This window comes from Lineus longissimus, chromosome 8, assembly GCF_910592395.1.
Source record: "Lineus longissimus chromosome 8, tnLinLong1.2, whole genome shotgun sequence".
Lineage (NCBI taxonomy): Eukaryota > Metazoa > Nemertea > Pilidiophora > Heteronemertea > Lineidae > Lineus > Lineus longissimus.
The window spans coordinates 20104012-20130595 of NC_088315.1; the positions used below are offsets into that span (position 1 = coordinate 20104012).

At 40.3% G+C, this 26584-nt stretch overlaps 1 protein-coding gene across 1 annotated transcript in view; it reads left to right on the top strand.

Annotated features, from left to right (window-relative positions):
• LOC135492397 (FMRF-amide neuropeptides-like) overlaps positions 1-26584 on the top strand; it is a 62045-nt gene that overhangs the window by 33960 nt on the left and 1501 nt on the right. The window lies entirely within an intron of this gene.

The window sequence follows — 26584 nt, forward strand, 5'->3', positions numbered from 1 at the left end:
ATTTCAACATGCGGCTTCAGCTGAGCATCTTTTGCGAGCCTTCGGCAAGCACTTTATTCCCAGCCTAAAATCAAACTTAAAAAGAATTTTAAGACGCATTATGACGAGTAATTAGTATCCCGTGTTTGCTCTCGGATTGCTACAGTAAGCCCTCACGGGAATGTGTTGCATCCGCGCAGTTTAAATTAAATTTCACCGCTCCGGGGCAAAACACAATAGAAATGCCTACCGCTATCTGGAGATGAGAGGTTCGGCTTTCAATAAGCAATTTAACGACATTTAGCCATGTGCATTTAACACGATATTTGACGCAGACACTTTTTTGCATTTTGTGAAATTGTGTCAATTGAGTGACGCTTGTCGCGATCATCTGATGATAATTCTTCGGTTAGGAATCCAAATTTCTTCATCAGTTGTTGTTCATATCGAAATAGCATTCATGGCAAATCTGCGGTAGATTAACTTTCAGCTATACGATTTCTTCTCCAATGTCCTTCATGCTGTATTCTCTTTATGATCCCGAATACTGCAATTGTTGGGAAAAGCCTGCTGTTAGTAGCACGTAATCTTGGAAAAGAATACTTAAAATGAATCAGTCACATGGCAATAGATTTGAAGGATATGTGAGCTTAAAGAACAAATATTTTTATCTGAGGAGCAAAAAATATCAAGTCTTGCATCAGAGGGCCATGTTTTTGGTGACACCAGAATGTGGCTGAAAGTTTTTTTGACCGCGTAGGCTTCTTCAGCAATAAATGGATATCCCAATACAATTCCCTGAAAACCATCCCGGCTACGCATTGTCTGGCCAATCTATTATGTTCCAACCAGTCAACACATAAGATATGGCGTAGAAAGTTGGGAGATTACAACAAGGAACTCTAAGGCAGACTTTGGCTATCCCAGAGGTGACGGAAAGCATGCACGGCAACTGAATGTCTTCTTTTATAAGTAAAACGATTATTCTGATTTCGATTTGAGATTATTAGCAATGTTTTGATATTGTACACTTAGGGTAATTGAATAAAAAAACAGGGGAAAAAATCACTGTTATATTAAAGGCCGGGTCTATTTGGCAAGCCGCTCGCCGAACAGGCATCTTTTTTTGTCCTGTTTGGAGAGCCGCTTGCCAAACAGCACTAAAAAGCCACCCTGTTCGGCCAGCCGGGCTTGCCAAACAGGTAAAAAATCTACCCTGTTTGGCGAGCTGGAGACTTTACTTTAATATTAATGAGTTCGGCTCTCTATTCAGGACAAGAAAAAGTCGCTGTTTGGTAAGCCGGGCTTGCCAAGTAGTCACTTCCTATATTAAATAAAGATAACGAAATGATTGACTTGGATAATCTGAAGAAGAGCAAGAACTATTTAAATAAATTCCGTGTCTACGTTTCTCACGGCCGTGAACATATTGTGCATACGTTTTCAACCAGGATCGATGCTGATGTCCTTTCCGCTAAACTTTTTAAAAAACTGAATCACTAGTTGTTAAAACTATACCTTTGAAAGACTCAATTTTCAATTAAATTAAACCACGCAAAATCAGTACTTCCTAAAAATGTGCGGAAATGGTTCAAAAAAGTATTTTTACATGCGTCAATCAGAATGAAATTTTAATGCTACGCTAATGCATTGAATCCTTAAAAAATGCTGCTTCATCAGCTAAAAAAAATCTTGCCTATTCTAAAACAGGAATTGACGAAAAATGTCATCAAAGACGTATATGTCCATTTTCCAATTCAGCGCACATTTGATCCGCATCACTATTATAGTTTGCGAGAAAGGGACGGCAAAGACCTAACAAATGTTCTTATTTCGTAAAAGAAAAAACCAACAACATAATTATATGACGTTGATACTTTCTTACATGGTGACGTATGTATGAATATCTAACATCCAATCCGGGTTTTTTCTTATCGCTATAGAGGTCTCGCATCATATATGAATCAGACTAAAATATCATGATCCTAACAACCTTGACGTGACTACATTCGATTCATTACTAAAGTGATGATCGTTTTTAAATTTTGACAACCTACGTACCTCTCACTGCAAAAAAGGAATATGAAAGTCGTAATCGAGATCTTGCGTGAGCGGGCAAAAATGAGGTCGCGTCAATTAACTGATATTTCTTGCTAAGGCCAAGGTGGGTTACAGCTTCAGCATGCAAGTCATCCTCCTGTTTCATATCTTTCTGAAAGTGTTCGAAGTTTTTCAATTTTTTTCCTATTTGTTTCAACTCTCAGAAAAGAGAAAAACGCGTATTTCGTTATTTTAGGACGGAAAACACCTGGCTCAGGAAACTTTTTCGCAAGTGCAGCTTTAGGCCGGATTGTACGTTCCCCAGATTCAACAACGCTATTGTCTTTGCTGGTGTTGGCGTTGTCTGGGTTATCGAGAACGACTCAATGACGACGAGACGCCGCCATTCCTCGCGTTCTCGAGAATCTATGTGTAAGTCACATGCGCGTCAATGCTAAATATAAAAGTGTCAGGACCCAGCCCAACTCATCAAAGCCAAATTTGACAAAACTGCCTCGAGTAGTTTCCCTACTTTAGCAAACTCTCCTGACACTATACGTAATTTGCAAAACCACTTAACTTCATGGCACTAATACAGGAAACACGCATCACAAGCGAATTTACGCGGAATTGAGGAGAAAAAAACCTTACACAATAATGTCTCACGATAAAGAAGTAGCAAGGTACAGAATTATGAATCATTACAGCAGGGTTTAAAACCCGGGTTTTTATGCTCACTTATGATACAGAGTTTAGTCATGCAAGGATCCTGATTGGCCGATCGTAGCTCGATCTTACTACTAAGTGTCTGTGTCAGTCTCTATACTCGCCATACTTGATGTAACGTTTTTAACAGGCACTCACCGACTGACCTGCATGTGCCTTAGAGTGCAAGTGGATAGAACATCTGGGGAGCCTTGTCATAAACCATATTGTCAAAGCAAATTGTGTTATTATCGTTGAAATCAGCAAGGACATACGCATATGTAGGTGTGAAGACTTGCACTCTTGCGCAGAGCACTTTTACAAGTAACTCATCGACGGGTAACGGACATGACTTGCGCTGTCTAATCGGCGGGCGTAAAGGGTGGAATAGCTTGATCGAGCTACCACCCGTGCTTCAAGGATCCTTGCAAGTCGGCAATTTACCAACGGCGCTGGCAAAATATACACGAGGAAGTTAAAGATAAGGCGTAAAGCAAACTCGGTGTGAAATGATTGCACATAATTGGAACGCTACGTAACAAATGCACTTTATAACGATGCCGCGATGATTTGTCGCTTTAACCTTTCGAGGTTCTCAAAGAAAATGAATAAAAATGAATAGTGTGTTTCTCATTAAAATATTTGGTACATTTTATAGACGCGGGGATTTCTATAGAAAATGTTTTCGAGACATGGTTTTGAATTCCGGAGCGCACGATTTGAAATCTGTAACACGAGTGCCTCCCAGGTCATTTGCCTTTGTTCAATATAAACTAAACATTCACATATTCAAAGGAATATAAGATAAGTTGTATAGTTACTCTTGATATCAAACTCCTCCAGAGACATATGATAAAATACAGAAGCCAACAACATCAGCTTCAATACACAATTCCGCAGATTGCAACAGTGAGCAGGGCTTGGTTGATGACACTGAAATGCGGGAGAGCGTAGAAGCTATCAGAATCCCAGTTTATGGAAAAAGCATCAATAGCACTTGCGTCTGGGTTAGGCTTCCAAGAGAAAAACTTTGGTAGCCGGCAATTCTGTCGCGTAGCAAAGAGCGCGTCCTTCCAAAACTGCAAGGGAAGGAACATCCTGGCCTGTAGGATCGCGGAGCACCATCTTTAGAAGCATGTTTCCAATCATCGTCTGATAAAAAGGATATCAGACTCTAAACTTCTTACTCTTATTCCTTCTTCTCGACAATTGAGTTAAGTAGGTTTACATTGATTTAAGCTGTTGTTCGGAAAACAAAATATTCTGCTTTGAAAGTTATCAATTACGTGATGAAAATCACTGAGCTTTCGTGTTGCCCTTTTTTTCCCTTTTAAGCTGGTATGCATGCATAAAAACCCTAACGGCCAAGTTAGAAAACACTAACGCTCGTCCGCCATGTTCTGATCATGAACGACCGGTCGGCCATGTTTCAAAAGCCCTCAGATATGATAGACCACCAGCAGGCCGCAGTGGCGCTACCGTATTCACTAACAGAGCCTCAGATGGGATCATACACGTGGCCATTGCCACATAATCAGACAGTTCCTCAATACACCCATGGTTTTGATACTAGCAAAGCGGGAAATTGTTTTGCATCTTTAAAACACGAAAAATAGCTGCGTGCTCCTATAATCATCAGAGGGTGTCATGTTCATCTCCTGATTATGTATCTTATGAATTCACTTTGCCAATATTGTAAAAGGGCAAATTTTAAAGGCCACTTTGAAACTGAAAATGCCACAGAGGGCAAAAAAGACGCCATTTGTACGTGAAATAAAATTCTGAAAAATATGTGGATCAACAACAACGGCTCAATGGCATAGTGGGTGAGACTGTAAGGATCAAGTGGCGAGGGTTCCGAGTTCGAACCCACTCGAGGAATATTTTTATTTTTTTCTTTTCATGAGAGCGTCTCTGTGACCTGTCTCGTCAATCAACTTGTTGTTTGTGCAGTCAAGTGAGACCAGTCGCTGGATGTCTACCATGTTTCAAGTGTAGTTGGTCGTTTGGTGGTCGTGTGTTTGTGTTTTCTAACTTGGCTGTTAAGGTTTTTATGCAAGCATGTCAGCTTTAAGCCAATTTTGCCAGAGTACATTGAATGATTATAAAACTCCCTTTGAGACCTTTGAATCAACCACAAGATTGGCAGAAGTCTGAAAAAATTGCCAGAATTTGCGGCCCATGGTTACACATGACCAGTGACAAGTAACCTAGGTATACTTATTAGTGCGCATGGGCAACCGGATGCAAAAATCTGGAAATTTAATTCGAATTTTCTGCCGTCCGCCGTGGTGCTGATTCGCAGTCCTTCAAATGAGTAAAAACTGGAGTAAAATCATTTTACTCCAGTTTTAAGCAAAAGCCCTTACTAGCATTATACGTATCACTCATTATCTTATCCCCAGTGCAAAAATATGTTGTCAACTTGTAAGTGTTTTGAATAATCCTACCTCTTGTAACCATTAACCTTAGCTTTACGAAAATATTGCGCAACACCCAGCAGAATCAGCTCATTTAAAATAATGGCCAACTATAACACTCCTTGAACAGCTTCGCGCCGTTTAATGAGCGGCAAGACGATATGTGTGGCGTAAAGACTTAGACACTCTATCGATGGCTAATCTTACAATTATTTACTATACGTATTTTCTCCACTTCAACGTCTTCCGATCGTCAGCTTTCGTTCCCGGTAACACCCTCGCGCTGCAAGATTGCCCAAGAGTTGCAAGCGCCATTCAATTTGTCGAGGTATAACTTTTTTAGGCCACGTATCATAAAAACATTTCGTGGTTTCCTCTCGAAAAAACCCTCAGACAATGTAATCTAAGGTCAATTTCATTATTACTGAGAAAGCTTACAGAATAGAAAAAGTTCGCGTGATTATCATCTTCGGTATTGTGACTAAGCCGCCAGTTCGTCTATCAAATCAAAAATGACCCATTAGAAAGGACGCCTGACTTATACTTCTTACAGCGGCTGGTGGATTTAAGCGGTGTCAAGTTTGGAAGTAGGTGATCACCAACTGACAGCCGACTAAGCGATCATTCCAATCTGGATAATTTCACGACCGAACTACAATCTAATCAATGCCGACATTGGAAGCATCGCTTTATCTTGAATTAGACACGATATACTATATCAGTGAGGGGTTGCAAACCTCACGAATTAAGAATTGCAAATTACGAACCCCTGACGTTTATTACCTCATTCCCTGATGCAGTCACTTGATGGATATGCATCCCCACGTCCATTTCTGTGCTAATTGAAAAACTGACGATGCAACAATGCAAACGAATTCGTAACGACTAGGCCAGTTCGTTGCCACGAATTCAGAACTGGCGGCGTCCAAGGGCAAGTTTCCATTGAATGCGATTTAACTTGAATCGCACAGGGAACCCAAAGGGTATGTCGGTTTGGTTTCCGTGCGGTGAAGCATATTGAATAACAAAGTCGTGGTGCGTGCGTTCTGGCTCTCGCACGCAGTGAAAACCTACCGTTAGACCGTTCCCCTTAGAAATGAACTTTTTTGCATACACCGATGTACATGGGTGTTATCATTGATGTTTGACATTTTCCGTTACGTACCGCTGACTTCTTGACAAGTTTTTTGCCAGTGTTCATTAGATCCATTTGGCCGCAGTGAGAGGATTTAATCACAATTATTGACAAGGCCGAGCTACACTGGTCGTTCCGGTAGAAAAAAGGATAGGAACAATAACAATGCACTGTATAATAACGATACGTATACTATTTCTTAACAAGCATCACTGCGAGTAGCTTAGAGCCAATTAGGATATTACTAATTTGGCTATAGTATACCGAGTCGATGACCACATTGTTGGTATGAGTGATGACATTAGCGACATTTACGATGACTATGGTGCCAATGTCCTTTTACCGAGAACAACCATCATGGTAACAAAGCAACCCAAGAATCACAAAGACGGCCACAGTGCGAAACACTGCTAGGAGAGGGACTTTTTATAAAGATTCGCCCTGATTGTTGCTTACCAAGATTAAGGTATCCAATAGTATTATTATCACCAACATTTTTATTACCTGCCACGTAACACTGGTGGATTTTTTGCCGATGTATGGGGGCCACTTAAGGCCACTGCCCACATATGTATAATATTGTACTTGCCCCAGAATAGACCCTCAGGTACAAGGGACCACGGCTTTTCGTCTCGTCAGACAGGCTCACGAATGTATTCATACGGTGAAATATGAAGAGCTAGACATTATAGTAGCTTGAAAGCCACGCCGATTTATCCAGACAGACAATCATGGGTTCTCTCTCGGGATGGAACCCTTGTCCTTTAGCATGGTAGCCGACAGTGTTAGCCACCAGGTCGTCAGGCACTTCACTTCAGAAAGTCTCCTACACTATAGGTCAACTTTCTAACAAATGACAAATGTCTGCGACTTACGAGATTACAGGAAATCAGAGAAGCAATCAGTCTTTTAGACTCAAAAGCTGCGATGTCTTTAAGGTAGTCCGCTTAAGGCTAAATAAGTCACACAGACTTGGTTTAAGAAGAGAATGAGAGACGCAATACAAAAATGATCGAATAAAACAGAGGATCTCGCATATACCAGAGAACCTTCCATTTAGCCTGAAAACAGTTGCTTCTATCATGGCAGGATACAACCTGATCAGATTTGACAATTGCCGATGCGTTACAAAGCAGTATTAACAGTCAACAATATCTTCCCAAAACATGCATCGAGGGCAGAGTGGAATGATTTTGTTCCTTGCTTGAGAGCAAGCTTTAAGAACACATAGGATTTATTCCAGTCCGTCAATCGGTTTGAAATGACAACAAGATGATCATGATACATAACGACGCCTATTGAGACATCCCGAAAAGCATTAGCGTCAAAAAGTACTCAAAATGAATCTATTTGTGCGGGTTTTTTCTCCGATTTCTTAATGTGACGTTCAGGTGAATGATCGGTATCCATCGGGAGTTGGCGGCAGACGTAACGCATTCGATGCCCGCCTCCCAAAGGTGTTCTGCTAGATCGATAACGCATTCTCCATTGCCCTTAATTGAAAATGACAGATTATCCTCGAAGAAACGACGGCTTTGTTTTCAACCATTCAGGCAACATGAAATAGCGAATTAAGTATAGACTGATGAGAGCTGTTTTGTAAGCCGCTGAAAGTGGGACTAGCGGAATCTCGGTACATTGTCGTTTAGCGCTGCGTTGTTAAAGAAGCATTTCGTTTTAGACATGATATGTTTATGTTGGCGTTAATTCTATGACAAAGGAAGGTCGTCACAGATTCTATGATAGCCCCGTTAGAATATTTGTCAGAAACAACATGATGGTGCCTATGATGGGTCCATTTAGACTCTTTGTTGATTCTGTAATGGAATTCACAGAAATGTCGCCAATCATTAATTTGGAACCAAAATGCAACCAACAGTGTAGAATCCAAAACTAAATTCGCATATGAATATACAATAGGACATAATGAAATCCATTATGGTCCATCATTGAATCTATAATAGACCATCATGAAATCTAAAATGGTCCATCATCGATAGAACTTACTATAAATTATGAGAGACGGTTTGTTACTCATAGTCGTCATAGATTTTAACGGGATGTCGTCATAGATTATGTGATGGAGACGTTATTATGTGCAGAATCTCCAACATGTCCAAATACAGAAGTTTAAATCAAGAAGGCCGGGTCTAGTTGGCAAGCCGCTCGCCGAACAGGCATCTTGTTCTGTCCTGTTTGGAGAGCCGCTTGCCAAACAGCACTAAAAAGCCGCCCTGTTCGGCCAGCCGGGCTTGCCAAACAGGTAAAAAATCCACCCTGTTTGGCGAGCTGGAGACTTTACTTTAATATTAATGAGTTCGGCTCTCCATTCAGGACAAGAAAAAGTCGCTGTTTGGTAAGCCGGGCTTGCCAAGTAGTCACTTCCAATCAAGAAACTATGCAACTTATGATCTAAATGGTCAAAGGACACATGTGTACGCACAGGCCTTCTTATACAGCCCTTAAGTAATAGAAATACAGTTGTCCAAAATGCCAAATTCGCCAAGTAAGTTTGATTCTAGCTCTGCCTCATAACTAATTCATAGAAATTATCTGATTGAGATGAGGTTATTTGGGTATTTGACGGCACAATCTCGACCTCACCGCCGCGATTCAGATTTGTAAATTTAATCAGGCTCTGCTTCGTTGATTAAAGCAAATAATTAGACCATGTTGGATTATGCGAAAACACGTTTTACTTGTTCTATGAATCAGAAAAAAAATCAGTATCACCAGCGCCATGGTCATAAGGGTGTGTGCACCGGCTTTGAAAGTGGTCTCTCGGGTTCAGAATGTGAGCACACAAAACGGTTTATGTGGGGCGCGCAAATGAATTATCACAAGACTAAATGAGGCGACATCCGTCATTCGTCGTTCGTAGGGTTTTCAAACCTCTTTATTAGGCATAGCCGAGCTTGTGTCAGAAACCACCAAAGCCAACCTATACGCTTACCAACACCAACACTCAGTTGCATAGAAGAGATATTTAGTATCTAAAGCCTCTTCCTTACTTATGTAAGCACTACATCTATATTCTTGAAGTTTCTAAGTATTGGTATCAGTATCAGTATTGCCAGCCGCGTCGTAACCCTATTGGATTTTTGCCGGAGGTATTGAATCCACTTTAAGCTACTGCCCATATGGGGTATCTTTTTTACTTGCCCTGGCATAGACATTCAGGTACAAGGAACCACGGCTCCTCGTACAAGGGTTGCGAAAGTTGCCTCGTATTGAAGCACAAGAAGTATAGATAGTCGCCAGATTTTGAAAGGGGCTTTGCAAATCTTTAACACGAACGACTATCCCTGCAATTTTACCTTATTTCGCACTTTAAGCACAATGAATCATTTGGTAAAAACTACGTGGTCAATAGGTACTTGTATTTCAAACGATTGCACTACACATAGTTAAAATTATCATAGTACAGAATTCTTATTCCACCCGGAAAATATCAGTCAGTTCAATTGCTTTCCCTCCGAGATGAAAATACATTGTATAATCATCACAGACACATAACAGTGTCTGTTATATTTATTGCTACTCTGGTCACTTGCAACTGCAGCCGCATCAATCCTGGTATTGACACCATGTCAAAATATTTACTGTACACTTTGTCACTTCTTTCTACACAGAGCCGCCTGCCCACCCAATGACACTTGGGAAAGTAATCAAAATGCGTTAAGCACACATACTGCGCATATTGTTTATGCATTAACAACTGTACAATTACAAATAAATGGTCGTTGCTGTCGTAAATATCATCAGCCGCAAAGCAATGGAGGTTTGCTCTTTACACTCTTTTCACTGGACAAGGTAGCGGGCAGCTCGGTAAAACTCGGCAGCCAAATAGTTCACTGAACTGAAACAGACCTTTCTCCATTGTTTTTAAGATTTCCTCATCAACTACACTTTAGCAGATCTGTCTGATCCCAATTATCGTCGGTGGCATCGTCGTCGGCATCGTTGTCGGCATCGTCATCATCATTATCGTTATCATCATCATTATCACCATTGTTGCCGTCGTCGTTGTCATCATCATGATCAGCAGCAGAAGCAGTAGCATCATCATCATCATCATCATCATCATCATCATCATTATCATCATCATCATCATCATCTATCTAACCCTACCTGGGCCAGGTTCTCAAGTCATGGTTCCAGAAGTATTTATATCCAAATCGCCTAGCAATGATTGGATGTAGATGTAGGCGGCGTCCACTCGCGGCCTGGGCGTCGTCTGGTAATACATGGTAAACAGCTTCACGGGTTCACTCATCTCTTCTTTTAAACATCAAATTAAGGTTCTTCAAGCCAGAAAATATGCGAAGAGGAGACACTGCCCTCTCTTATTTCAATCCAATTTTTAAGCTGATGATAACCGACATTTCCTCTTCCTGTCTGGCAGGAATTATGATATCGTTGAAAGCCTGCTCTTTTTACTCTTCTGGTGTATCCCGGCGACTGTCAGTTGATAATATAACATGTCTTTAATCAGCTTAGTTACCAATCCTTGAACGGATTGTTTTTATTCGGATCCGATTCCGCAAGCTGCAAACTATGAAAAGTGTTCGCTGTTATCAACAATGGTAAAATATACGTACTAACCTTTTTTATTTGTCACTAATAAGATGCTCGTTCAAGAAGAGCACTTTCTTTCATAATTCTATCTAAAGATACACGCAAGTTTCTATTATTATTATCATTATTATAATTATTAAAAACATTTTTATAGCGCTTAACGTTGTTAAAACTTCTAAGCGCTTTACAATTTATAATAAAACAATAAAACATTAATACATGATAGAATAAAAGTCGTTACTAAAGAAAACGTGCAAGTGGGATTTAAAAAAAAAAACAAAAAAAAAAAGCCACAATGCGTCTCTATGTCTGGTTTAGGCCAATCGACCACCCTGAAATGCGTTTCGTATGGTCAATGACGGGAGTGTGACGTCATAAGTTGCTGAAAGACGAATTCATAGTAGAGTGCGCCGTCAACAATTGCTCACGGAGAAAACGAAGATTGTTTACATTCTTATCCGACTCCGCAAGCTGCAAACTATGAAAAGTGTTCGCTGTTATCAACAATGGTAAAATATACGCCTAAGTAATTGAATGATGTTATAAATTGCCTCACTCCATACATCTCCCGCGGTTACAGGAACTGGACATCCTGCTTAATTTCCGCAGTGATCTCTGGACTTATATATATCAACTACTTCCTCGGCAGACGTAGAAGAAATGTCACCAGGATGACTGACTGCACGGACACGACTTCCTCTGAGTTTCCTCCTTCCGTCGTTTTCTAACAAAGTGATGAACGTTCAATAGGCAACACTGCTTTCTTCATTCTTTATCAGCAATAAAACACAAATGGATATTCCACTTACAAAGAAAAACATGTCCTGTATTTTCCGCCCCTATCGACCCCTTTAACACTTCCAAACACCAATCACTGTAGAAAGGTCTTTACTGAAATATTCTACTCTTTGTATCTTATGCCTTTGAATGCGCCAACAATACCTGAGCAGGTTATCCCCGACAACTTGTCATCTCCTGTTGAAATTAAACTGCTATCGGACCCGATGTGACTTTACAAGATAACAAGGGCTAGATGAGTCCGTAAGTGAACTAATTCAATGGAGTCAATTACATTTTTTCGCCTGATTGAACCCCATCTCCTTGGAGAGATTTCCAGATGAGTCCTTGTCTTTCAGCCGTGCAGGAGACACCCATGCCTCCACACCTGCGGACAATGGCCCCTAATTCGACTTAGCCGGCTGTATTTTCCATGAACTCTTTCGAGAGCGTAAGTGGACACTTGATACACTTGGCCCAGACATGTGAAGATTAGCGTAGCATAGGTATGACAATGGATGACGGACAGAGAGGGAAATGATACTGGGTTCAAAGGCTTGGAATCTTATTGTCAGGGTGCTCCTTGGTGTAAAACAATAGTGTCTGGACTTACTTAACTTAAACATAACTAAAGACAGGGTAGTTTGCAACATGTTGTCATCAGCGCTTCCCCATAGCCACGCTAGACAATCCATCAGAGAGTTCTCTACCGTGGGCTATGGGGCCATGATACCCATATTTGGTGGTTGGTTGACGACAGAATGATGAGTAACGGCACTCTCTCTCTCATGCACTGTGACTCCCTCGCACGCGACGTAACACCGTAACGAGGCCAAGTGTACTGCTGGCGGAGACCATGAAGACAAGGATCTAAAAGAATCCCCCATACACTTTGCGAATGAGCCCAAGGGTTCTTTTGGTGCACGCGCCATAGGCAGTACATACACAACACAGCCTTTATTAACCAGTCGAGTCGGGCTATGGTATCAAGACGGGTATGTATGTCGGCTTTTTTTATGCGGCAATTCAGTTTAGACAATACATTGATTCTGTATTTCAGGAGAATACTCTCCCTAGATTTTTGCTGCTATAGGGATATTAATGCCGCGCGGAAGATTATTGTATGAATTGGCGAAAACAACAATAAAAAACACCTTTCTAGCTCCTCTGACTCCCCCTGCAATCCAGATAAAGGATTTGAACACAATCAGACGAACTCAGCTGAATGATTAGGGGAGGAGAGTTCATCAAAACAAACAATTGAAACACGCGCATTTGACCCAATATTGATACAAGTCACATATTGGAATTTAACCCAAATCCTTTGTTCGTTCAATTGATAAATTAAGATCAGAATAATGCTCCTCTGGTCCAATGCATTGATTCGAGGCATTAGCCAAACGTCTGATTTGTAATTTGGATGAACATATGAATGAGTGGTTTTCTTTGTAATGGATCGTCAAACATGGAACTTGAACGGAAAACCCAATCGGATTGTCTGTAGTCCTAGTTCGGATATCCATTTTGATTAAGTTGAAAAGGTCGGACAACAAGGAATTCAATATACCATTATCAAAAGCAAATACCTTGAAGACGCACCTGCTGAACAGTAAAAGGATATGCGACATGCTCGAGTTTAGCCCCGAATGAATGAATGATACTGGGTAAACAATTGAGGTCCTGGTGAAACCCTCACGTTGGTTGCCGTTGCTATCGACCATCATGAAAGATGTCTCGTGGGGGGTCAGTGTTAAAAAATTTGCCCTGATGACTCTTTGAGAAGACTTAGAACAATGAATGTTGGCCTATGTGCGAGCGGCCTTTGTTTGAATACAATAGACCGTGTATTAGACTGGGCCTGAATTCTTCTAAATGCTATGTAACACACGAACCTGCATACCATGTATCTGTGTGTCATGATTAGCGTACTGAGGACACACCCATGTGTATCAACCGCAGTTGTTAATCAGCAAAGTACTTTTATTCAGTTGTGTTACATGAACAAAAACAACGCATTTGCTTCAATTGAAAAGTTTTCGGTTCGAAGTGGAAGGCCGTTTTCGCGTGCAATGAACAATAGGAGACAAACTTTCGAGGTGGTACAATTTCACAGCCCACAAAACTGGACGTTTGAGAATAACTTGCATAGCGGGAATGACACTTTAAGCAAACGGGCAAAATGTGTTTTTATTCCAATTGCTACAGATTGAATCAGTCGGGTGTCTATACAATCACTCTGGCTCCTTTTATAAACACACCAGTCCCACATTATTTGATCTTGGCATTGATAGCTGCCTATCCAAACTGATTACTACGTGCATTCCATCGGGGAGCGCTGACGAGTTTCCCCGACCGATGGTATCAACGTGCGGACTGTGGCCACTATAATCTCCGCTGACATGGCTCGCTGCACTCTGACATCTCTGCGGAGAGATTGAGAAACCATTGGGCGAAGCGAGATTAGCGACGCACTCATGTTTGCTGACATCGAAGTGGATAGTAGGAGAATGAGTCACACACGAACTCATATTGTTATGTCACGATTTGACTTAAATTGAATATAAATAAACGATATTTTTTAAAAACTACAGAAGGTGGTTTTCAGGTGAGTAACATGAAAAATATAATCTTTTCATTATCTTATTGCAACCGGTACCTAGTTTTTCATCATACAAGGCTGTGTGAATGGAGGTTGATCTTGGTATTCCCAGATGGCGATTACTCTTACGCTTCATTGAGAGAAGATGGTCATAACTGATTAGCTCGTATATCTACTGTGCCAATGATCATGAGAGGAAAACTTCGAGAAAAAAATTAAAGGTTCAGTTTTTACCATATAGGTAAAAGTATAGCTTTAAACGGAAAAAGCTAGTGATTCGCATTAACACTTTTTTGTACTACCTGTTTATTTGTGTCGGATGTCGGTGATCTTTTATGATTTCTCAGGGGAAGAAAACGACATATAACAACTCCAAAGTCATTCATGAGGGATCATTGTTTGAACACAATAGAACCCTTTGGGTAGGCTTGTATCTTGAGCTGGGCTTGTATGAAATGGGTAAAGAGTGTAATAAAGGTGCTATTGTTGGTTTTAGGTGATTAAAGACAACATCTAATCCACTGTTAAAATAGAGTTGTCTAGTTTTGCATAGTGAGAGACGCGTAAGGACGACCTCTTACGTGGTCCGACTTTATCTCACCCACTTGGATTCTTCTGAAGTGATCATTTTACTATGAATAATGATATGTCATATGAGTGCAAAACCAAGATCCATGGGTGAGGTTTTTAACGTTTCGTGCCCAAAGAGAGCGAAATATGTACTCAAACCGGTGCAAATATTGTCCAAAGACATGTCTAGACACTGCCACTTTTGCTTTGTTTGTTATTTGGTAGGGAGACGTAAACGGGATTATAGCTTGGATTATATGTCCTCATCCTTTCTGTGGTCGAATGGAAGTCGGGATGTGGAGGTATAAATTCTACGGGTTGGTGCTCTTTACAGGGACTTTGAACTAAACACCATCAGGAGGTTTTTCTGACTTCTTAACGGTTTCTCTAACTTTTTCCTGATTTATCCGACAAAAGTCCGACATTGTCCGACTTTTATCGGATAAATCAGAAAAAAATTAAAGAAACCATTAAGAAGTCGGAACAAGTCTCCTACTAGTGAAATGAATTTATCTACATCCAGATACAATCTCCGTTGAACAAAGATGTTTCAGCTCCCAATTAATCATTAACTACGCCCCCAAATAGCGTGACATAAACTGACGACTTTGAAGAATTGAAGAAAAAATATCTATAATCCGATCAATACAAATAAATACATCTGCTGGATTAATCTGATTATTGATTGATAGATTGATATGATTATTAATCATCTGACTAATTTTGTTTTTCTTCGATAATCAATCAATACCTAATTGTGTCGTTCAGCTGAGAAGAAAAAAAAATGTAATTTTTCAATGTCATGTTTGTTGACTCGAAATATGTGTTAACTTCATTGTCTCACCTTGGTAGGAAAGTCACATTTAGATCAATTCTACATTGATTTATAAATTCGGGCAGGACTCGACACCCCACAGACTTCGTACTCAATCGTTCGTTTGCGAAGCCTCCAAAATGGCAAACACCGTGAACTTCCAAAATATGAGCAAGCACGCTTATCGAAGCAAGCATGCCATTGAAATGAGGAACAAATATAACATGTGACCGACTTTAAGTACCTTGGCTTAATCAGGATTCTTTTTCTCCATGTACTTTTCCTCCATGTCCTTTTCCTCCATGTACAGGGACGCGGTCATCATACTGACCATTATGTCCAGGGCATTTCAGCCAAGACAACGCCAGCTACTCATGTTTCATACTTGGAGGGGGGGGCTCTTTTACTTGCCCTGGCACAGACACCAGATACAAGAGGCCTTGGTTTTAAGTCTCATTTAAGTGGCCTGAAGATATGTCAAGCGATATCTGGGCTTCATTTTTGGAGCTAGATAAATTTGGGGTAGCAGTAAACAAACCTAGGATAGGTTATGGAGGAAACCTGTGGCCGCCTGATATGAGGCCAAATATGAAGATGGTGATGAGATCTACTAGATAGAGAAGATCTATATACGTGTTTCTAAATGTAATTAATTTCCTTCTGAGCAATTACAATGTACATACATGTATATTGGAAAATGAATTGGAAGATTTAATCTTAACAGTTACACATGACAATTACATCGAGTCCATGAGGCCTTTGAAGACACTGCAAGCTAGACCTTTCAGCAATAATTAAAAAGTACAATTTCTTCTCTCGGGTAATTGAAGTGAATAATTGTGTCTGGAACAAAATTTGTCATGCAAAGTCAGATATGGGCTGAACGCGAAATCTAGGCACTTAATATAGAATCACCAGCGATGTATAGTGATAATTGGAATTGGCTAAAAAAACGTTCACATTTTTTCCGCAACGTGCTGTTAAATCTTTCTATGACTGCTTCGCTATGGAGACCGATCTACCAGCTACGAACGAGGAAGTACAAAATATTATGTAAGGTGATTTATTTTCAGTGATAACACCACGCTTCTTTTAGGTTTGGCAAGATGTATGTTTTGTGTCATGTGGTTGATATGTTGTCGTGTATAGATGTGTTCATCTTAATAGGCATTTGTTATTTATTAGCGGCGTTGGTATCACGTTGAAGTGAAGTTGGTGAGGTAGTTTCTGAGCAGTCGTCTCATCACGCAACGAAAAGTACACATCAGCAGGCAGGTTCCGAAAGCCTTATCGACGGCGAAATAGGGAGTACGATCGATGGTCTGAGGTGTAATCGAGTCCTCTGCTAATATATTGACGCGACACTGGTAAATCATATTTCACAGTTGGTTGTTGTCGGAGGAATCGGAATGATTGTCAAAATATTTTCGATGAATTATTGCGTACTTTGTGGATCGTAGCTTATCGGACGGCTTGCGAAACCGGCCTCGACCCCCGTGCACGGCTTGCGAAACCGGCCTCGACCCCGTGCACGGCTTTCGAATCCGGCCTAGACTCCCCGTGACATGCTGATCGAGACTTGTTCACACCATTTTGGGAACGAGTTGTAGTTTATACAAGCGATGAATCTGATGACAGTTGATCAAGCTCCTGGATTTCAGGGGCTCGGAACAAGAAGCCTGTCCTACCAAGATGACTTAGGCTCTAATGCTATGATGTATTTCATTCGAACCCCACAGTTGGTTTGAGACTCTGGGCAGGTTCCCTTGCCCAACCGTCCTTCACTCAACCAACCTGTCTATAAAGGGGTACCGATAAGAATGCGCAGATTTCTGTTTGTGTTGTTTACCATGGGTGTTTCTTTGTGAGTATGATTATGATGTAATATGCGACGCATTCAATAGATCAGCGTGTAAGTACCGTGGATGCATGTTATATATTAATAGTTAATTAACGCTGAAGCGAAATCATTGTAAATGTCAACGACATGTAGTTATCAGTATTGCATATGTGAAGTTTAAATCAAGTGCCTCTAGCGACTTATCGTGTGGGTGTTTCCCCTAGCGTAACACGAAGCAAAGGATCAGATGAATCTGAAATCCATAAACGGACAGCACCATACTGCTAACCTGATTATTCTTCAAGTAGATTACGAAATTTCCAATCGACTTTTTTCGTTGTTGATATCAGACTGTAAGCTTAATCCTCAACGTTTAACTTTGACTGCTTTTTGACTGCTTCAACACTTGCACCCCAAAGAGGTTGGAAACGCAAATGGTAAAATCAAAACTTTAATGCGGCATTTGTTCTACTGAAGCCATCACCTCAGATGTTTGATAAGTTGCCCTAAAACAGATGAGAGCTATTGGAAAGAAGGAAACACATGTTGTATATTGTCATAAGTAGTGATGGATGATCGGAGATTATACTTTTTCATATAATATATCATTATGTTTTTGATAACCATCGCGCCTTTGCGTACAGAAAGACTCAATCTTTAAGGACAAAAACTCCACGAAATAGTTATTTTTATTTCTATGCTTTTCCGGCACCTTGATATTTATTTTTTAAATCAGACGTTCCTATGCATTTTACTACTGTTGCCTGTGTATCTCTTGTTTGATATGTTCCTCTTTACGTAGAAGGTTGACTTTTTCCAAGAGACACCTAAATCTCCAGCATACTTTCACATTTCATGAAAAACAATCATCACCTACTACTTCTCTTATATCAAAGCCCGTTCCCCGGGCAAGTCGCAACCGCAAATGACATCAGTCACTGTCAGTTAAAGATCCTCCCTTGAAAAATGAGACGGTCTCTATTTGTCGCATTAGATGTTAATCTCCTCCCATGCCAATGGTTACTTTCTTTTATCTACAGTCGTAAGCCAATCGTTGTCTGTTTTTTTTAATCGTTGTCTTCTGATACAATCGAGATCTCTACTGGGTATTCAAAAAAACCATCAAAATGAACTACGTGTCATCGACCCCAATGAAATACGATTCGTGGAGGTCGATAGGCTTATGCCAGCAATGGTAAATTAAATGAAATGGCATACATCAGTCGTATGACTTAAGAAGTCGAGGTTTAAGCATAATCTATCCCTGTTCTGTGTATTTTGAGAAGACAATGAAATAGTCGCAACCTTTACCCTTGCCTAGGTCTTTTAAGGAATAAGACATACATATCTCTTAAAGGGACTGCTGTTTCCCAAAATGACTTTGACCTTGCATTTACCCCATATTACGTACGATACGCACTTTTGCACCCGGAGAGCAAGGAAGCGGGTAGCTATTATACTTTTCACATCGCCGGAGTCTGGTACATTTCGCCGCCCGCAAGGCTCCTAAACTAATAGTAACGACTTTGATAGCAATTCTCATCATTCAGTGCTGACAATGTCATTGGAATGTCACGAGTACTCGTAAGCTCATGCGGCGTGTTCAATTATATATAAGGTGTGCTGATGGCGGTCAGAGTGACTGCTTGGATACCGCTAATCCAACACCCCATCGCCAAGCTCAATCATATAAAAACAAAACGCACGTTTGTTATTTTAGCCTTGAGTACCATTTAAGTGAATACACCCTTAAATAACAATGTGATCCTGCACACAGAATGCATGTAATACAAGGAGGTACATGGTTTACAGATTTTCGTGTAATTGATAAGACAGGCGACATATTGTTTACACCTCTGTTTTAGCACATACTCTATCCGGGTCACGTTTTTCGATATTTGTATTCCGTTGTTCTCATTGATGCAAGTATCAATTCGTTTCTTGTACCCCCCCCCCCCCCCCTCCTCAAGGGTAGTTAAGCTATCACCACTAATCTTTGCCGATGCTTGAGTAGTTTTTTTTTCCTTTAGTGAAAATTTGGCGAAGCTGGAAAGAATAAGGATGCTAATGTGTCGATGTCTTGTCGAACATACAGCCTTACCCAGTAAAATTAGTTCGGTTACTTTATATGACGGTGATAACTGATATATTGTTAATGGTGATGTCTTGACGAAAGAAAAAGTAGCATTGGTGAAAAAAGGGTGATGCTTGAGCCTTAAGATGTCGTTATAGGGTGATAAGGTGTCGTACCCTTGAGGAGGGGGGTACAAGACACGAATTGATACTTGCATGAGTCATCTACAAAAACTAAAGTAGGTCACCTGGTCGGTGGAATTTGGGTCACTTACTCGGCTAAGTCACTTAATCGGGCGATGTCACCAAGTCGGTTGTAAAAAATTGGTTCCTTAAAAAATATATCGCTCTCGCCACATTTATTTTTCGTTTGTAATATTTTTTGAATTCGACTGTTGTCTTAAAGGGTATTATACATGATGGACGTGTTCCCTGTAGAGGTTCTCCAGAGGATTGAAATACCCTAAACGCTTGCAAGAAACCTTGCAGGGTTTTTATTTCCCTGCAAACATCTGTCTATTGGCTGAAAAACACTAATTTTATTTCAAATCTCAAAGCCCTTATTTCTAGGATAGTGTATACCGTACACGTACGACACGTCACTTCGACAAAATATAAATCTTAATCAACATGATCCACAAAAATATCCATAAAATGTTTTATATTGATGAGACACGTCAGCTAACGCGTTGGATCATAACACAACTTAAGACTCTCAAGGAAATGAGTTGAGTAAGTATAGGTATGATCGAATGTACATGCAAACTTGCAAGACCAAACACCTCACAAATTAAGATAGGAAGTGACTATTTGGCAAAGCCCGGTGTAACATCTGTGGTTGTTTCCCATGTGTCAGTGTTTCCAAACAATAGGCAGCTAGATAGACCACGACTTTTCAATAGGGGGGATACACAGAAAAACTTGTCAATCTATTTTTGAGCATTCCCAAACAATGAGGGGAAACACTCAAAAACAGAAACACTCAAAAACATTACACCGGCTTACCAAACAGCGACTTTTTCTTGTCCTGAATGGAGAGCCCTCCGATTGGCTAATGTGTTGTAAAGTCTCCAGCTCGCCAAACAGGGTAGATTTTTTACCTGTTTGGCAAGCCCGGCTGGCCGAACAGGGTGGCTTTTTAGTGCTGTTTGGCAAGCGGCTCTCCAAACAGGACAAAAAAAGATGCCTGTGCGGCGAGCGGCTTGCCAAATAGACCCGGCCATTAAGATATTTTCATTTCTACGAGTGGCTGCCGATATTGTTTCAAACTACATGTACATGAATATAAGGCCTCAAGGTCTTTATTTCTGGTCGTCTAACATCAAGAAGCAGAGAAGGAAAATCCTCCAAAATCGAAATTCTCCGCAGAACACCGTCCGTGCGTAAGCAATGAAATTGAGATGCTGTCTTTGAACGGGTGTGGCAACGCATGCCAAACACGGTCTCGAGTTCTTTGTGCTTCACTCTCACTTCGACAATGGGTATTGGGGTTTTTGCAATGTCTGTTTAATGTCATGTGTGGAAAGGAATATTTAGTGAGAAGGTGATACGATATCGGGAAAACGATAGATCGCTACCGCGAGATGACGTTGATATGCGGGTGTTGGGTGGGAGTCGTGGGGAAAACGATGCACCTTAAGTTTTAATCTTTGATTTGCAGCAGTTAGATTTCAGACAAAAACGATAGAAGTGTTAGAGGCTATAGCTGGAGCCAGGTGGCCCAGCTTATTTTTAAATGTCGCAGTTAGGTGTATGAGCTATCGTGGTATACCGACACAAGACATGCTTGTGTGAGTAATACTGTTATTACGAAGTCCAATCGGACTCGGTGTCTTAACCATGCATTCAATCAGCCACAAAGCTGTAAGCCGTCTTCAAGGGATTAGGTGTAATCAGTTGATGTCTATGAAATTTCAATTGTTTAGAGGCTATAGCCTATTGTATTCTTAACTCTTGTGTAATATGTGTTGTACTTCTGTAGGTGTTGGTAAAGAATAAAATTGCCTCATAAACTTTGAGTTGTGTTGTGTGGAGAGCGTTTCCTGCCCATAGTGGCGATGCACATGCCCATGTGCTCGCACATGAACATAAGAGAAAGAACATCACTATGTTACTTTTGACCATGCGCCGAAAGGGCAGAGGATTTGCAACAAATCATGGAAGTTGTAAAATAGTTCTATCCTGGGAATTGCACCCTAATTATTAAACCATTACTTATACTGTCTAGGGCATGTGCATGTCTGTCTCTAAAATGCAAGAATGTGCCGTGATAGCATTCCGCGAAGGTACTATTTATAGCTCACAAGGTCATTTGCATAAGATATTGATGACGTTTTAGTCACGTGACAGTCGGACATCGACACTTATTTCTACGCATTTGAGCTTATTTCAAAGTCAATTATCTTTGACCCTGCATTGTTTTTAACATGAATGATACCATAGAGTCAGAGAGAGAAATATTCAGAACAATTATGTAGTATTTCCAACACTCGGACATGTGCCAGATTGAATCTAACTGCCCTAGTTAGAAAGCCTGAATCCATTACGAAACCGCATGTTTGTCCGACATTGCCTGTAATTCAGCGATGGGGAAATAGAGGGCAGCAGCTGCAGTGACGTCATCTTCGCGGAATGCTATTAGTCAATCGTCCCCATTTTGGAATAGTCTACAGGCCACTTCACTCCTTGCTAAGCTAAAGAAGCACATACGTAAATGCCTCCTGGTATGTAAGTCCGAATTCTGTTTATGTTAGAAGATTATGGATTTCCTGTGGCGCAGCACATGGATTAAAGCGTCACCTTATTTCGATACCCAATATACTGCTGATAAAACCCCCACAATCTTGTAAATCACCCTTGACACATTATAGGTATTCAATACAGAGCATCATCGCTCTAATTGATTTTACCACGGAACGTGTTAGGAAGCTACTGCGTGTTCAAAAACAAACTCACTGCTTTTGATTTCACCTCAGAACGTGTCGAGGAAGCTACTGCGTGTTAAAAAATAAACTCATTTCTTTTGATTTCAACACGTGTTAGGAAACTACTGTTCGTTCAAAAATATGAACATCTTTTTTTATTATACCAGGAAACGTGCTGGGAAACTACGTGTGTTTAAAAACATACCTAGTTCTTTTGACATTACCATGGAACGTGACCAATTGTTACTTCTACTTATAATATCTCAAGGGATCAGGTAGTCTCAGAGAATATTTGACAGGTCTTACTTCTTATATTACATTCCAAAATATCATCTCTTCCAAAATACCAACATTTATCCTTGGAAGCTTCTGCCGAGACTGATACACCGCATGTACAAACCTCGAGATCTGCGCTTAAACTTAACTAAGAAACTATCATCAGAAAACAATCCTGTCACGTCGGAGGGGTAACCCACGAAATGAAATATGACTTTATTTGATTACAAACTAATGGCTCATCCGATTCGTGATTTTAAGTGATTCGTGATCACATGAACGTGGTTTTGTCAATATTAAAACTTCGTTAAATCGACGACCCTATGGGGTGACTGATTCAGTCCTGTGTTGGAGTTGGCGTAGCAGTCGAAAAGTCGAGAAACTAAATGTGCTGGAGTTTTTAATGCAGTTCATTAGATCAGATTTTAATAATAGATCAGGCGAGGTAGAGGCAACCTTAGAAAGCCAGAGTCAGTCGTATGCTCTTCGTCTCGCACACAGTTTTTCACTTGGTGAAACCCGAGTGAAAGGCCCTGAAACTCAGGATGTGCGGCAAAGAGGACCTGAAAAGGCCAGTCGTTTTGTAGCTCTTTTTTATTTTGGTCTTCGTCCTGTGATTGAGGTCAATCCAGGAGTACCTCGTGGCATTTTGAAAGCGTTGGGTGTCAGTCAGGACACAAACCAACCAAGAAAACATTCACGGGGAAAATTAATATTCTGATAGGTTTTCCATTGGTCATTTTCTTCACAGGTTTTGCCTGTGAAGTAATGGACAGACCGCACTCATTCCTGAGGGCACTGTTTTATGAGTGTCATGGTCAACTTCAGATCTGCTTGTCGGAACAGATATAAGCCTATGTCAGCCTAATGGAACAAAGAAAGTATGAGAGTCAACTTAAGACGTCGAATAGTGTTTCAGATAGAAAGAAAGCATCCTCGTTCTCACTTCGAGACGACTTTTGACAAAAGATTTCACCGGCTTGGATTCTGTCGACCCGAATTAAGTGATTCTAAGACTGGAGTCGATATTCATTGTTAATGAAACGAGACGGTGAAATCGGCCTTACCAGCAGCCTATGTCTATATATACATCGGAAAATACCCAAACTATTCTTTAAAGTTTTAAGAAATTTGTAATAAAGTGTGCGATAGCAAAAGCTGTCGCTCTAGGTGACTTTAAGACGCCGCATTTCCGTTGAGTCACCTTTCTCTGAACGATTATATTGGGCTCACGGGGCTAAAACAAGACAAAATGGTACTCCCAACGATTTCCTATGCGTGAAGATAAGCACCTTGAATCCAAATGGTAGACCTTGTGCTGATCAGACAGGGCTTATCTAACTTTCTATCTTTCATTTGGCCGGCTTATCGTTCCTCGTGGACTTCAAATAGTTTACCGCACATCAAAGGGAGCCATTGATTCTACTTTGTCTTTCAATTTCTTGGCCATAGTTTTGCGCCTCTCGTGCAACTGACCTGCGCCTATCGTTGTGTGATACACTTGAAGCGGGACTACTACACGGAGCAAAATCCGCTGATGTCTATCTAACATGTATAACATCAAGTAGTTATTAAAAGTTGAGATCTATTGGGCATCTAGCTAACTACATGTCGAATAGACTGGTTGATGCCCAATAGACATCGAGTTATGAATTACCTTGAATGTTCATTCATGTACATCAATCGAATTAAGCATAAACAAACACACTGATGGAATAATTTTCGAATGACCTTGACCTTTTTGCGCGACCTTGGCCTTGTATCAAATATCCACCATGTCAAAACGTTAAAAAAAGCAACATCCATTTGAATTTCTGCTGATGCTGATGCTTTAGAAATCCCTGTTTAATAAAAAACAAATTTTATTCGGATGCCATGGAAATAGGCTGTTTTCCAAGGCCAAATGTCGCAAAGTTGCAAACACATTGGATTCTAAATCACAATCGTCCAAATATATAGAAACACTGACAGATTTGGTTAGTTGGTAAGTTGGTTGGTAGGCCTACATTTGATCTCTCAAATCTCAGATATTGAAATCATTTTTACCATTGGATGGTGGGAAGCCTTATTATTCCACACAAAGACCCTTCCATTTGGTATAATGTTCCTCTCTCTACTGAATCCTTTTTAGCTTTTTAAAGTCACCAGGTAAAGTATTTTCCTTTCTTGTAACTTTTTCGGAAACAAAACTTCAAGAATACAGCGTTTCAATCCTTCAATGGTTCCATTACTTCAACGCATTTTCTGTGGTGATAGTTTTTGCAACATTATTTTCCAATGCTTCTAATTAGTTAGTGCATAGGGTAAAAGATTTAAAAATGATAAGTCAAATTTGATGTTTTGGCAGGAAGTTTTCGCAGAACTCATCTTTTCACATCCTCTAAGTTGGAAATAATCTATAATATCCGATTTGATGATGTTGCAAAAAAATAATGGCGCCGCAAAACTCATTAGGGTTGTTGTTTGCACAAGGATATTTTCTGCGGAGTGAATCCTTTATCGTGAGCGAGGTATTTTATTCCGCTGAATACACTCATTCGCGGATCAAGCCTCTTGGGGATTTGAAATCAGATTTCGCAGTTTGTTTCCTTCACGCGTTCCTCTGCAATGTGAAGTCAAATATAATGGGTATTTTCCGTGATGTCTGTCGTGATGAAAACATCTGGCATGATTCCTGGCTTATCATGTAGACGCGTAGTACGCATGTACAGACAGCTGATTACTCTGGCTGCTAGTCATGCGTGGCACTGGTTGCGACCTCAGAGATGAAGACGACTTCGCTTTCATTCTCGAAAGTTACTTTGTTTTTCTTTTACATAGTTTTCGTTCACGATGTTTCCAACAGTCGACTCTGTGCGTTGTCAAGTGTAGTCTAAATGATGTAATGTCCAAAGAACATATATACAAGTATTGTGTCACACAAAGGAAAAGATTAGTACTTGACACTACCACAGAACGGCTTAATGCTAATACATGTAGTTAATTATATGATCGTAAGTTGTAGGTATGAAAAGGTCATTGTCTCTGTTCATAGAAGGTTTGTGTATATTGTTCAGTACAGTCTCAGTTAGTTTTCTCTTGTACAATAATGTCGTATTTTTCTCACCGCTAAGACTAAGAGAAAATTAACAGAGGCCCTTTTTAAATCTGTTCTGAACCCGACTCTATCGAGAAATGAAGTTAATTTGAAATCTGAACCGCAAAACTTTGATGCACTTCAACATCGGTTTCCGATTAAACAATTTTAATCCTGACACCGATGTCATTAAGAGCCAACCGAGCAAGCATTATCAAAAACCTCTAAACTATAATCCCACAGTGAGACTTCCATGACTTCGCTATTGATTTTAATGATTTTAAGTTTATCGCTATGGTTGGCGTTGATGGTTTTGCCTTCGGGTTTAACTGATGTTTATATGGAAGAATACCGCAAGCTCTTTGAATATAAATACGTTGACTAGTTGACATTAAAGTTTAGATGTTAAGATTTTTAATGTCGGCTGATGATGGACTTGATCGATTGACTTGTTCATCCGCTACGGTATATAATTATATTCAAATATTGTATATAATTACATCGTTTTGAAACCTAACTCAAGACTAAACTACACAAGATGTGGCGCAACATTGTTTACAATAATTGAGTGCGTTTTTTTTTTTAAATGATTCCTATAACTAAAATGAACTGGCAATATATTCTGAAGCTCTAACTGACAATTCGTTTAGCCGAAGGCTGGGGCAGGTGACTCTACACACTGATAATATCTTTCTTTGTGAGAAAGGTCAATAAGATAAGTATGCACGTCGAATTGATACCGAAGCATTGATTGTCTCACCAAATACCACGAGGGTGG